We start from the raw sequence: 12439 nt of genomic DNA, 5'->3' as shown, positions 1-12439 counted from the left end.
CATTCCTGCTCCGCATTCTGGCCGATCCCCCAGGACCCCTTCCATCTCCCTATATGAGAGATAATATATATGGAGACAGCTCCAGAGTTAGGTGGCTCAAACCCCAACTCTGTCTCTATCACTTAGCCAGCGATCAAACCTTAGAAAACACATGGACAGATTCTGGGCCCCCGTTTACTCATCTGAGAAACAGCAGTCGTGGTTTAGAAAAGCAAATTCTTCACAGAAGAAGATTAAAAGAGATAATACACAAAATGAGTTTGGAACAGTGTCCCTTAGAGAAGCCTTCCCTGACCTTCCTACTTAACAACTGCAATCTCATCATCCCCACTCCATCTCATCATTCCCTTCCCTGCTGTGTTGTTTCCTCCATAGGCCTTATACCACCATTTAACATACTGTCTATTTTACTGATCATTCCCTCCCTCTCCTCACTGGAATATAAGCTCCAGAAGAGCCAGGTCTGTTGTTGTCATTGTAGTTGTTGTCTTCCTGCTGTATTTCCAACGTCTAGAACGGTGTCTCACACACAATAAACATTCAATAAGTACGTGTTGGTTGGATTAATTAATTAATTAATGCCTAGCACATGGTAAGCACTCAGTAAATAATAGCTGTTATGAGTATGTATTAAGTATTCTCTATCATGAAAATATATTCTGTCCATTCTTTACTTGTCATAGTTTCTTTCTGGTCTTCTGACTCCATTGGCTCAACGCTTGTCTCTGTAAATCTTGGTAAGCTCAGTACTACTGGTCAAATTGATGCAAACAAACCCCTGCTGAGTAAGACCTCACTACAGTAATAAAAATAGCAACTTGTATTGAGCTTCTGCTATGTGGCCGGCTTTGTGCTGAACATTATTTTTCTTCTCCTTTCCTCTGGGACCTGAGGTTCACAAAATTAGAAGAATTGTCATGACTGATCCATTTCCAATGTTCTTCCTTTTATTTCACTTTCTTTCTTTTCCCATCTAAGATCCTTTTCACCATCCCAAAGGCACTTACTCCTTCACACTATTTAGTGTGAGTTTTTCGATCCGCCTTTCATGAACAATGGCGTATTGTTTTATGTGAGCACAAGAGTATACTTATCTAAATGTTATTGCGCAATCTGTCTCATTCTGTTTCTCACTGTTTTCTCTCTAACTTTTGATTTTGATCATCCACCCAGTTTGACATATATTGATGTTGTTCACTCTGTTTACTCACTGTTGAGTATTTCACCATATTTGTGTTATGGTTTTTGCTTACATGTTCTTTCATCCTCACTAAAACTCTGAGATATAGGTACTGTTTTTTCCATTTCTGAGATAAGGGAATAAGGCTTAGGAAGGTAAATAACTGCCAAGGCCATTCAGCTGGAGAAGCCATGAATTAAACCCATCTCGCTCTGATTCCAATGTTCCCGTCTTCTCACTCTACAAAATGGATTTAATTACTGTAAGATTTTTGAAATAATGTCTGAAAAAACTCCTCTACCTCTTGGTCATTTTATATGTCCAAGATATTGCTGTTAAAACTAGTAGATATGTGTATTTAAATTAAACCAGAGTTGGGCTTCCCTGGTGGCGCAGTGGTTGAGAGTCCGCCTGCCAATGCAGGGGACACGGGTTCGTGCCCCGGTCCGGGAGGATCCCACATGTCGCGGAGCGGCTGGCTCAGTGAGCCATGGCTGCTGAGCCTGTGCGTCCGGAGCCTGTGTTCCGCAACGGGAGAGGCCACCACAGTGAGAGGACCACATACCGCAAAAAAAGAAAAAAAAAAAATTAAACCAGAGTCTTTTCATCGCTGTTAAAACGAGTAGATATATGTATTTAAACCAGAGATCAGTTCTTGTCATTGCAAAGCAGCATTTATTATGTCTCAGATGCAAGTTTAACATCATTATTTGTGATTTATGATCTTCTTAAGACACAAGAACTTTATTTTTTTTAAAGAGATTGTTGTAGACTTTTTATAGAGGTCAGTGTGAACTTTTTAATTAAATTAATTAATTAATTAATTAATTAATTTATTGGCTGCATTGGGTCTTCATTGCTGCTCATGGGCTTTTCTCTAGTTGCTGCGAGCGGGGGCTACTCTTCGCTGCGGTGGGCGGGCTTCTCATTGCGGTGGCTTCTCCTGCTGGGAGTTTGGGCTCCAGGGTGCATGGGCTTAGTAGTTGTGGAGTGCCAGCTCAGCAGTTGAAGACACAAGAACTTTAAATGAAAATCTCACAAAGCATAATGGCCTTCAAAGATTTAAAAATTGTCCTATCAAAGAGGAATGAGGCTCCAGAACAGCAGATGGGACTAAAGAGGGAAAAGTATAAGGGAATGGATCAAGGCTTCAGGTAAGAGAAACATTAACGGTGCTCCAAGTAGAATAGCAGCTTTTTCTCGTATTGAATTCCTTCACTCTGGATCATAAAGGGCCTTGTGAAATGGCCAAGTAACTCTCCAAAATACTTCCATGTATTCTTTTTCATTTAGTTTCTTAGTGTCACTCTGAAATATGAAGATGAAGAGTCCAAGGATACTGAATCTTAGCCCCAGTTTATAAATGGCAGGAAATGAAGGCATTGGTCACACTAGTTACCAACAGCCAATCTAGACTGCAGCCTCAAACTTCTCACTTTCAAAGCCAAGGAAGACAAACCCATTTTTTATAAGTATGATGTATATTGCCTCTTGTGTATTTCAATAAAAGATTACAAGAATTTCATAAAGCAAAAACGTGAAGAATGATCAGATGCAATTTTGAGAAAATCATTGAACAATTCCTAAGCAAGGTATGTAAATATAACTTTGTAGCTGGTTAACTTGCCCTTTAGCATCTCTGAACTAATCACAGCTTCTCTGGAACACACAAACCCAATTATTTTTTTTAAACAGGTAAGAAATAAACCCTATAATACCTAAGTACTGCACAGATACCAAATTATTTATTTTATGTAAAAGAAAGAAAAAAGCAATTGCTTTTGCACAGAGAATAGATTTAAAGGAAGAGGAAGAAAAAAAAAAATACATGATTTTCCCCCCAGCCCCACCCCTTTCACAGAGGAGGAGGAAATATTGTAATGGTGTGGCTAGATAGAGACAAAGATATTTTGGAGCCAGAGGTCTCATTTCTTGGGATCTGGGTTCCATTTCTTGGGATCCTCTCTCTTTGGACTCTCTCTCCCACATGGCTGCAATGGTATGATGGGGTGTTAGTCAGGTCAGTTAGACCAGCCTGGCTCTAGACCTTAGAGAAAACCCCTTATATTACCTTGCTTTTCAGCATGATTTTCCCTGACTTCCCTTTCCTCATCATCTGAGAGCCTAGAGTGAAAGGGGGAAGGAAGCTGCTTGGCATGCTTTGGTTTCATGCCCTCTTCCTCATTCTAGCCTGAGTAAAAGGATTCTGCCCATGGGCCAACCTAGCTTATGAGGGGGCCATGTTGGAATTTCATAGTAATAAAGCATGTATGTGTTTGACATTGACCTCTATTCATACCTTTCCCTGGAATTTGAAAGAAGGATGATGAACGACAGACATGAAAATTTAGATATTCAAGATTCCGAGTTCCGGGACCTTCATAAATACAAAATGAACCCTGCCACTTAGGAGGAATTTTTGTGATGAAACACATGATTGGGTCAGCCTTGGAATGGTCTCCTTAATAACAATTCCTAACAATTGTTATCATTTACAGTGTTCTTTCACATCATTGTCTCATTTAGGGAGAATATTGGGTCTGTGAGGGTCAATCAATTCTAATGGTAGTCATTACAGAGGCATATATTTTCCTTTCTTGGGATCACTAAAAATATTACAGAGAGCCATTCATTTAGATTTGCTAAGAAGATACCAGTAAATAGAAGGGAATTGACTAGAAAAGATAACTTCAGGGAAGTTTCTTCCACACATGTAGGTGATCCTCTTTCACTGTCACTTTTTGTCTACCAGATCTTAAAGTTGTACAAAAGAATGTAACTACTGCATGGGAAATTCCACAACAGATATAGTAGGCTTTCAACGTCTCCTAAGAAGATGTACAAAGTTACCATATGTTCATTTATACTAGACTAGAACTGTTGAACAGCAAATTTATTATTTTTCCTTTATAAGCATCATTGTTTTACTCATTTGCCAATTTTTACTTACTCTTACAAAGTAATTAGTTGTAATAAACTCAGGAGGGATATTGATATTGAGAAATAATAGTACTTGGCCTGATCATAAGGTTATGAGACAGTCTTATCATCATTGATTATATAATGCATAGTGACTTATTTTTTCTATATGGACAAAGAAATATTTCATAACGTTAAACACATTATTTTGATACAATGTATCATTCTTTTGAGTGGAAATTTATAAACATGAGTTTCTTTGGATAAATATTCTTTATCCTGTAAAATCTTTACAGTGAATAGTAAATACACACATATTTCTCTAGCTCTCATTTCTCTTTCTAGCGGTTTTTGTCTGGTTTCTTGTGAGTGAGTTGATCTTATAATGAATTAAGAAAAGGTTTTTCTGTTTCAAATTCTTATAGCCTTCAATGTTAAGTCTGATTATTTTGCTAGAAGGTCCCCTCAGCTTTGACTAATTACCAATCTATGTCCTAGAACACTGAGTGGGAGGGAGAAAATGAATAATAGAATAATAAAATTTTAGAACTGGGAGAAATATTAATGGTCATCCCTTTTCATCTTTCCCCACCCCAATGCCACCAACCAAGGCATTTTTGAGGTGAGGAAATTGAATCCTAGAGAGATTAAATGATCTCTCTAAGGCCGTCCAACAAGATAACAGCAAAGTTACACAAGTCAAAGAGCCTGGATGATAAGTCCCAAACTTCAAAAACTATGATTTTGCTTCCTAATTACTCCTGCAGGGCTGAAATTTATGGAGCTACTTTGACATTATAGAAGTACAATTTGTTTTCAAATATTTATGACAAATATTCTCTACTAAATACTTCGTGATGAAATGATAAAGGAGAATTCTTTAGGTGTTGCTAATAGCTTTTATTAGAATTCTCTAAATATTGCTGATATCATTTATTTTATTTAATAGTCAAGATAGTAAAATAGTGAACTCTTGGTCGCTTTATCATAAAGTAACCATAGTCTAGACTGTTAATCAGACTTCATAAACTATATTCAAGAAATTATGTTGGGCTTCCCTGGTGGCGCAGTGGTTGAGAGTCCGCCTGCCAATGCAGGGGACACGGGTTCGTGCCCCGGTCCGAGAAGATCCCACATGCCGCAGAGCAACTAAGCCCATGAGCCACAACTACTGAGCCTGCGCTCTAGAGCCCGCGAGCCACAACTACTGAAGCCCACGCGCCTAGAGCCCGTGCTCTGCAACAAGAGGAGCCACCGCAATGAGAAGCCCACGCACCGCAACTAAGAGTAGCCTCTGCTCGCCACAACTAGAGAAAGCCGGCTCACAGCAACGAAGACCCAACACAGCCAAAAATAAAAACAAATAAATTTTAAAAAAAAAGAACTAAAGGAAAATGGAGGTTGAATATATGGAAATATATCCCTATTAGTGGAATAGTCCATTTACTTCAGGTCTGTTGAGAGAGTCAGGGTGTATGCTTATGAGATGTGTCTGGATGAGTAAATGAGGTGGAAAGACATGTCTGTTGCCTGTAGAGGTGAAGTTTGGAAAGAACTGGAAGAAATAGGAATATTCTGGCCCAGACTGTGTTGCTCTGTGACTTTAAAGAGATTATCTCTGAAGGAAAAGCATGTAAGGAAATGAGCCTAAGAAAGACCAAGGCCTTCTCTGTGGAGGTATGAATTTAACACCTCTCACAGCAAGAAATTCATAACGGAAGCTCAAACAAAATGTCTTAGTCTGGATAAAGTTCCCCAGATAAATAAAACAATTGTCTTCAGTAAGAACTCATACAAACTCTCTTTGAAATACCCTGACTTCCTAAGTTAAAAGTCAAACACCAGCTGTTACGAAAAGCAGTTGTGAACCCAAACTTTCTAACTTCCAAGATACTAACAAGCTGTACTTTTCCACCCAAAATAGTTAAACTAGGACATACTGTCTTGGGGTTTTTTTTGCGGTACGCGGGCCTCTCAGGCAAAGCACAGGCTCCGGACGCGTAGGCTCAGCGACCATGGCTCATGGGCTCAGCCGCTCCGTAGCATGTGGGATCTTCCTGGATCGGGTCACGAGCTCGCGTCCCCTGCGTCAGTAAGTGGACTCTCAACCACTATGCCACCAGGGGAGCCCAGGACATAATGCTTCGAAAATACTTCTAAATAGATGCGATTTTGGTTAGCCCTGCCCCTGCTCTTGCATTAAGGCTAATGGTAGACAATTGTCATTTTTTTTTTTTTTTTTTTTTTTTAATATGACTTTACCATCTTGACTTGATCCAGTTCACCAGGTTTGCTTGGCTCAGAATAGCATTTATTTCCAACAAGCAAAGCGGCCTCTCACTGCTGTGGCCTCTCCCGTTGCGGAGTACAGGCTCCGGACGCGCAGGCTCAGCGGCCATGGCTCACGGGCCCAGCTGCTCCGCGGCATGTGGGATCCTCCCGGACCGGGGCACGAACCCGTGTTCCCTGCATCGGCAGGCGGACTCTCAACCACTGCGCCACCAGGGAAGCCCCAATCGTCATTTTTTTCATTCAGAACATACAACAAAATAAAAATGAATGTGAATTTTGGACTGTGCCTTTCCATTGGTGAGCAAAAAACCCATATATATTGCCAGAACCAAGACTTTAAAGTATGTCACAGTGACATAAAATCCAGGAACATCTAGCCTGATGAGGTGCCTATATTAGGCTTCACAAATTTATACTGGAGTTTTTAGACTTTCTTCCCTTTTATTTTCTCTTCTTTTCTTTTTCTTTATTTCCCTCCCCCTGCTCCTTCCTTCCTTCCTCCTTCCTCCCCATCCCTCCCTCCCTCTCTCTCTCTCTCTCTTTCTTTCTTTCTCTGCAATTTACATAGTGGTGAATTTTTTTACTCTAAATCTCGGAGTAACCAACCCATGATTCAACAAAGAGGTAATGTTTGAACCTGTTAGACAGTTATTTTAGGGACAACCAACCAGTATATTGAAATAAGTCATTTGCAAAAAGGCGAGCAGAGCTTGTTCCAGAGCACACAAAATGAGGAAGAAAATGCAAAACAGGACAGCCTGTTGAGAGCAAGCAATGGAAGGGACTCATTTTCTCACCTGTAGAGTGAAAGCAGTGACCATTCTTTCAAAGGGACCCTGGTCAGTGTAGGAACAAATAACAAGGATCCTATAGAACTTGGCTCTCTGTTGGTGAAGTTAACATCTCAGATTCTTAGTTTCCTCAACTGTAAAATGAGGGGATTGGAGATATGATCTCAGAGGTGTTTTCTAGCTGGCAAATGCTACTTCATATTAAGACTGTTTTTAATTGTCAGCTTTTAGACTGGTTCCATCTCGATATCTCAGCAGCTGGCCAAGAGGCTTGAGATGGCCCAGAAGTGATGGACTTGACCCAGCTCCACTGACTTGGTTATGGTTATGGTCATGGTTATGGGCTATCTTTCCCTGGAGTTCAATGTCCGTCTTATTATAGTGATTATGATGCTTGAAAGAGTCCCTAGGGATCTGCTTTCACTTTCCTCTAAGGCTCGGCCTACATTAGAGGCAATAACTGCAACTAAACATCCCATGGCATAGTGATACCTCTGCTCTGGGTCTGGTTTAATAAGACTTGACATTCAGCTTCAGTGATGGAAGGTCTGTGACGAATTTTGGGGACTAATTTCTTATCCGATGGATATGCATTCCATATAGGGTGACCAACCATCTCAATTTGCCCCGGACTAACCTGGTTTTAGCCCAGAAAACCCTATGCCTTGGGAAAACCCTCAGCTCCTGGCAAACTGGCATGGTTGCTCACCCTAATTCCACAGATATTTACTGAAGACCTTCTATGGGCTAGGCCCTGGAAAAAGGAAACCCCCAAAAAACGAAACAGACAAGATTCCTATCGTCATGGGGCTACCATCCATGTGGGCAAGACAGACATTAAACAAGGGAATAAATAATAACCAATCACTACAGATGATGATCAGTCCTGGGATGGAGAAGGGCTGTGGGGCTCTGCTTAGAGGGGTCAGGGAAGATTCCTCTTAATTAAGCCCTGAAGGATTTGGAGTCAGTCATGAGTATTGGCAGGACAGGTAAGTTCTAGGTCATTTCTAAGAATGAAGAGGCACTTCAAGAAAACCTTAGGGGAATATTATCACTCTCTAAAATTATCTTATTTATCCATTTATGTGCTTACTATTAGAATTAGATTTAGAATACAAATGCTAATAGAATAATTAGACTAAAAAACACACTCCAGCAAAGACCCAACCTATACTGCCAACAGTACTCACAATACTTGGTATTTAGTAGGTGTTCAATGTCTATTGAATAAATAAAGGAGTGAAATATTTCAATCTACAACGTAGCTCCCTGAAACTTACTTTCCCACAATTATATCCTTTTTCTCAACCAGACTGTCCATAAAGCAGATGGGGATATAGATCCTATGGAAACACCCATAAGCTTCAGGCTAGGGCTATTCTAAGCCAGTCTGTGCCTACTGGCTCCAAGACAGACTTTTCAAGACCTTTCCTTTGCTCTGTGCCGAGGTATCAGCTCATAGGATGTTAGGTGTTTTGCTACCTAAGTTAAGGAGAGATAGGTCTCATCTCAAGTTTTAAGGCTTCAGCTTTATGATGACCTGCTTCTATCGGTGGGTTGTGGTGGTACTAATTAAAAGAAAGCAGAGGTCTAGCAAACTCACCTTTTCCATTAGGACATTTCTCACATCCCTTGAAACATCTCACCGTTACGACTCTCTCACTTCTGATCATGGTACCTTTATTTTCCCAGTTACTCAGGCTTGAGACCTCAAGGCCAGCTTGGCCTCTTTATCCAGGCTTGTTGCCTATATCCAGTCAGCAGCTATATCCTGTTGTTTTTGTACCCCCCCCGCCAAATTTCCCTTGTTTTCTCTTGCCATTTCCAGTCCCATTGCATTCAGAGATTAGAGTAATGACCACCTACTTGACTGCCACCCCTGCATCCGCCCAACAAGACACATACAGATACACATACAGTATACTTCTAGATAAGACTAGCCCTGATATGTGGTATCTCAGGAACTTGAGTTGTTCACTTGCTCCAAAACTGATGGTGGTTTGCTATATTTTGAAGCATGAAGGCTTTCAACCAAACTTTCCAATCTTACCTCTTTTTAAATTTTATTTTATTTATTTTTTAATATAGCAGGTTCTTATTAGTTATCTATTTTATACATATTAGTGTATATATGTCAATCCAATCTCCCAACAATCTTACCTCTTATTTATGCTTTTATATACAATTGAGTTCACCGCCTATCTCCGGAAAAAAATGTTTCATCTTCCCATTTCTATGATTTTTCTCATACTGTTCCATTTACCTGAAAGTTCCATTTGAACCTTAATAGTCCCAAAATATATTACAAATAACTGTTTCTGCCTGAATTTTAGAAACCCATTGAAAATATCTTAATCTTAAGTTCCTAGAGGGAACTTTTAATACCTGACACAACCTAATAAAGTCACAATGGCTATCATACTGATAATTTAATACTAACAAACACATTTTGTTTAACACTAGTTGAGTTCTGTTGTAGGTTTTAGGGATTCAAAGCCATGGTCCCTGATACCAAGTTGATAGGTAATGGATACAATTGCAGGATCCAGCATTGGCAATCATGGAGCATCAGGGGTTACTCTGTATAAGCAGAAGTCCTTTGTGGCTATCTAAATTAAATTTTTTAAAAGGTGGGGAGAGGGGAGTCATTTACTGAGCATTTACTACATGCCAGGACTGTGCTAAGTGCTTTCTCTAGGTGTTTATTTAATCTGCATAACAATCCTATAAGGCACTTAATATTATGTCCATATTCATAGAAGAGGAAACCAAAACTGAGAGAAATTTTTAAAAATTGCCTAAGAACAAACATCTAATAAATGACAAGCCAAGATTTGGATCCAGGTGGGCCTGAATCCAAAGATCATGGTCTTTGTATGACAAGGAGGACAGAGTCTATAGAGTAGACACATAAGCATTAGGTGGGTTTGCTTGCATTGTAATAAGTGCTGTAATGGAAGTAAATACAAAGCGCATGCACTCTCCTTTACCACATAAGTGGTTTATGGTGCTGTTTGGGGGCGGAGCAATGCTGCGTAAAGATCAAGATCACCCACAGTGGAAACAGGAAGAGCTTGGTTCCAAATCTGGCTCAGTGTGAACTTGAACAAGTTGTTTATTCAACCTTCAGTTTTCTCATTTGTGAAATTAAAAAAAAAAAAATGCTTGCTTTAAAAATGGAATAATACCATACATATAAAGTCATTAGTACAGTATCCAGAACAGAGAAGTCAATAAAAAGTAGTTAATTAAATATAATTATCATCACTATTCAGCAGCCTCTTTCATCTGTAACACCTCAGGCTCTTCCAAACTTCTTAAAAAGATATGACTATATTTTTTTATCTGTATGTGTGATTCCATTTTGGGTTGTTGAAGAACCATTTGAAAGTTGCTGACACTCTTAAATACTTCAATACGCGTCTCTTAAATATAAGGACATTCTTGGCATAAATATTGGTATATCTAAACTCCTAAGAAAAATCAGCGATATTAATTAATATCATCTAATTTCTAGTATATAATTTAAATTTCCTAAATTGTCCCTCAAAATTATCCCCAAGAATTCTTTGAACCAGGATATAATCAAAGTGTTGTATTTGGTTGCTGTTTCTTTATTCTCTTTTAATCTGTACCAGTCCCCACCCCACTCCCAGCCCTTTTCTGCTTTTCTTGACCTTGCCTTTTGTGAAGAAACCAATCAATTTGTCTTGGGGAAAGAACCACTTTCTGGAATTGTCTGGTATTTTTCCTCAAGGTGCCATTTAACTTGTCCTTCTATCCTCTAAGTTATCCATAAATTGGAAAGCGGGTCTTAAAGCTTTGTTTTTAAGTTAAACATGGCAAGAATGCTTCAAAGTCGATGCTATGTAGTTCATATTACATCACAGCAAAATTTCCATGACCATTTCCTCTTCAAAATATTTTTTTTTTTTTTTTTTTCCTTGCATTATGCGGGCCTCTCACTGTTGTGGCCTCTCCCATTTGCGGAGCACAGGCTCCGGACGCGCAGGCTCAGTGGCCATGGCTCACGGGCCCAGCCGCTCCGCGGCATGTGGGATCTTCCCGAAACGGGGCACGAACCCGCGTCTCCTGCATCGGCAAGCGGACTCTCAAGCACTGCGCCACCAGGGAAGCCCTCCTCTTCAAAATATTTTATGGTTTCGTAGCTACCTCTGGGGATATGGTTAGACCAGTGGTTTTCAACTCCGGCTTCACTTATAGTCATCTGGGGAATTTTAAGAAATATTTGTTCCTGAGTTGCATCCCTAGCATTTCTTGTCTCAGGCCCAGGCATTGGTATTGTTGTAAAGCTGTTCCAGATGATTCTCATTTTAATAAGGGTAAAGAGAGACGGGTTTAGGACACCAGCTCTGAGAAGGCAAGGGGCATACCTTCCTTATTTACATATTGGCAGTGTTCAGTGGAAGGCCTGGTGGCTCTTAATTACTGCTCAATAATACATGCTCAATCAATCAATCAATCAATCAATCAGTGAATATTCAGCACATAGGCCACCTCATCCTCCTCTCTTACTCCAGCTTTTCCTTGTTTTCTATGTGGTGTACTAGGAAGCCAATAGGTTAGTTTTACAGCATGTTTAGAGAAATCAGAACATGCCATTATTTTTCCAAGTTTCTAAAAACTGTATATCGATTGAAAAAAAATTGGTTTTCAAACTTCTAAGGAGAAAAAAAAGAGCAAGCAATCATTTGGTGTTAGTGTTAGATTCATTCTGTTGGAGATGGTTCCGTGTTTGTTTGTTTGTTTTCTTTTCACATTATCAGTTCTTCCAGTTCTTATTGTAAGAATGGGTGAAATGATTTTAAAATGAGTTACAGAGGAAGAAAGACTGGGAGTTTGTCTTAGTTGAAATTGTTGTTTCTTTCAAATATATTGAGCAGATTTCAACCACGTGGAGGAGTGCAATAGAAAGAGAAGGACTTTGGGGATAATTATGCTTCTATTTGTTCAAATTCAACTTTGGCCAAATCTTAAAAACAGAAAGAAAAGATGCAGGGCTCATTAGGGCTTGCTGAAACTAACCACCTATAGCTTCAAATACAAGGGAGGTAAGAATGGCCACCTTCTCCTAACAAAGATGCTTATCCCATAGCGAAGTTAGGAAATAGTGAATATACACTTATTTAATTGTACTTGCTCTCAATGAAAATCATCATCAGTCCAAGAGAAAACCAGCAAAGGATATGAACACACAGTTTGTATCTGAAAAGGCTTTTGCACAAATGAAAAA

This window comes from Lipotes vexillifer, unplaced genomic scaffold, assembly GCF_000442215.2.
Source record: "Lipotes vexillifer unplaced genomic scaffold, Lipotes_vexillifer_v1.1 scaffold272, whole genome shotgun sequence".
Lineage (NCBI taxonomy): Eukaryota > Metazoa > Chordata > Mammalia > Artiodactyla > Lipotidae > Lipotes > Lipotes vexillifer.
This window is presented reverse-complemented; position numbering follows the sequence as displayed.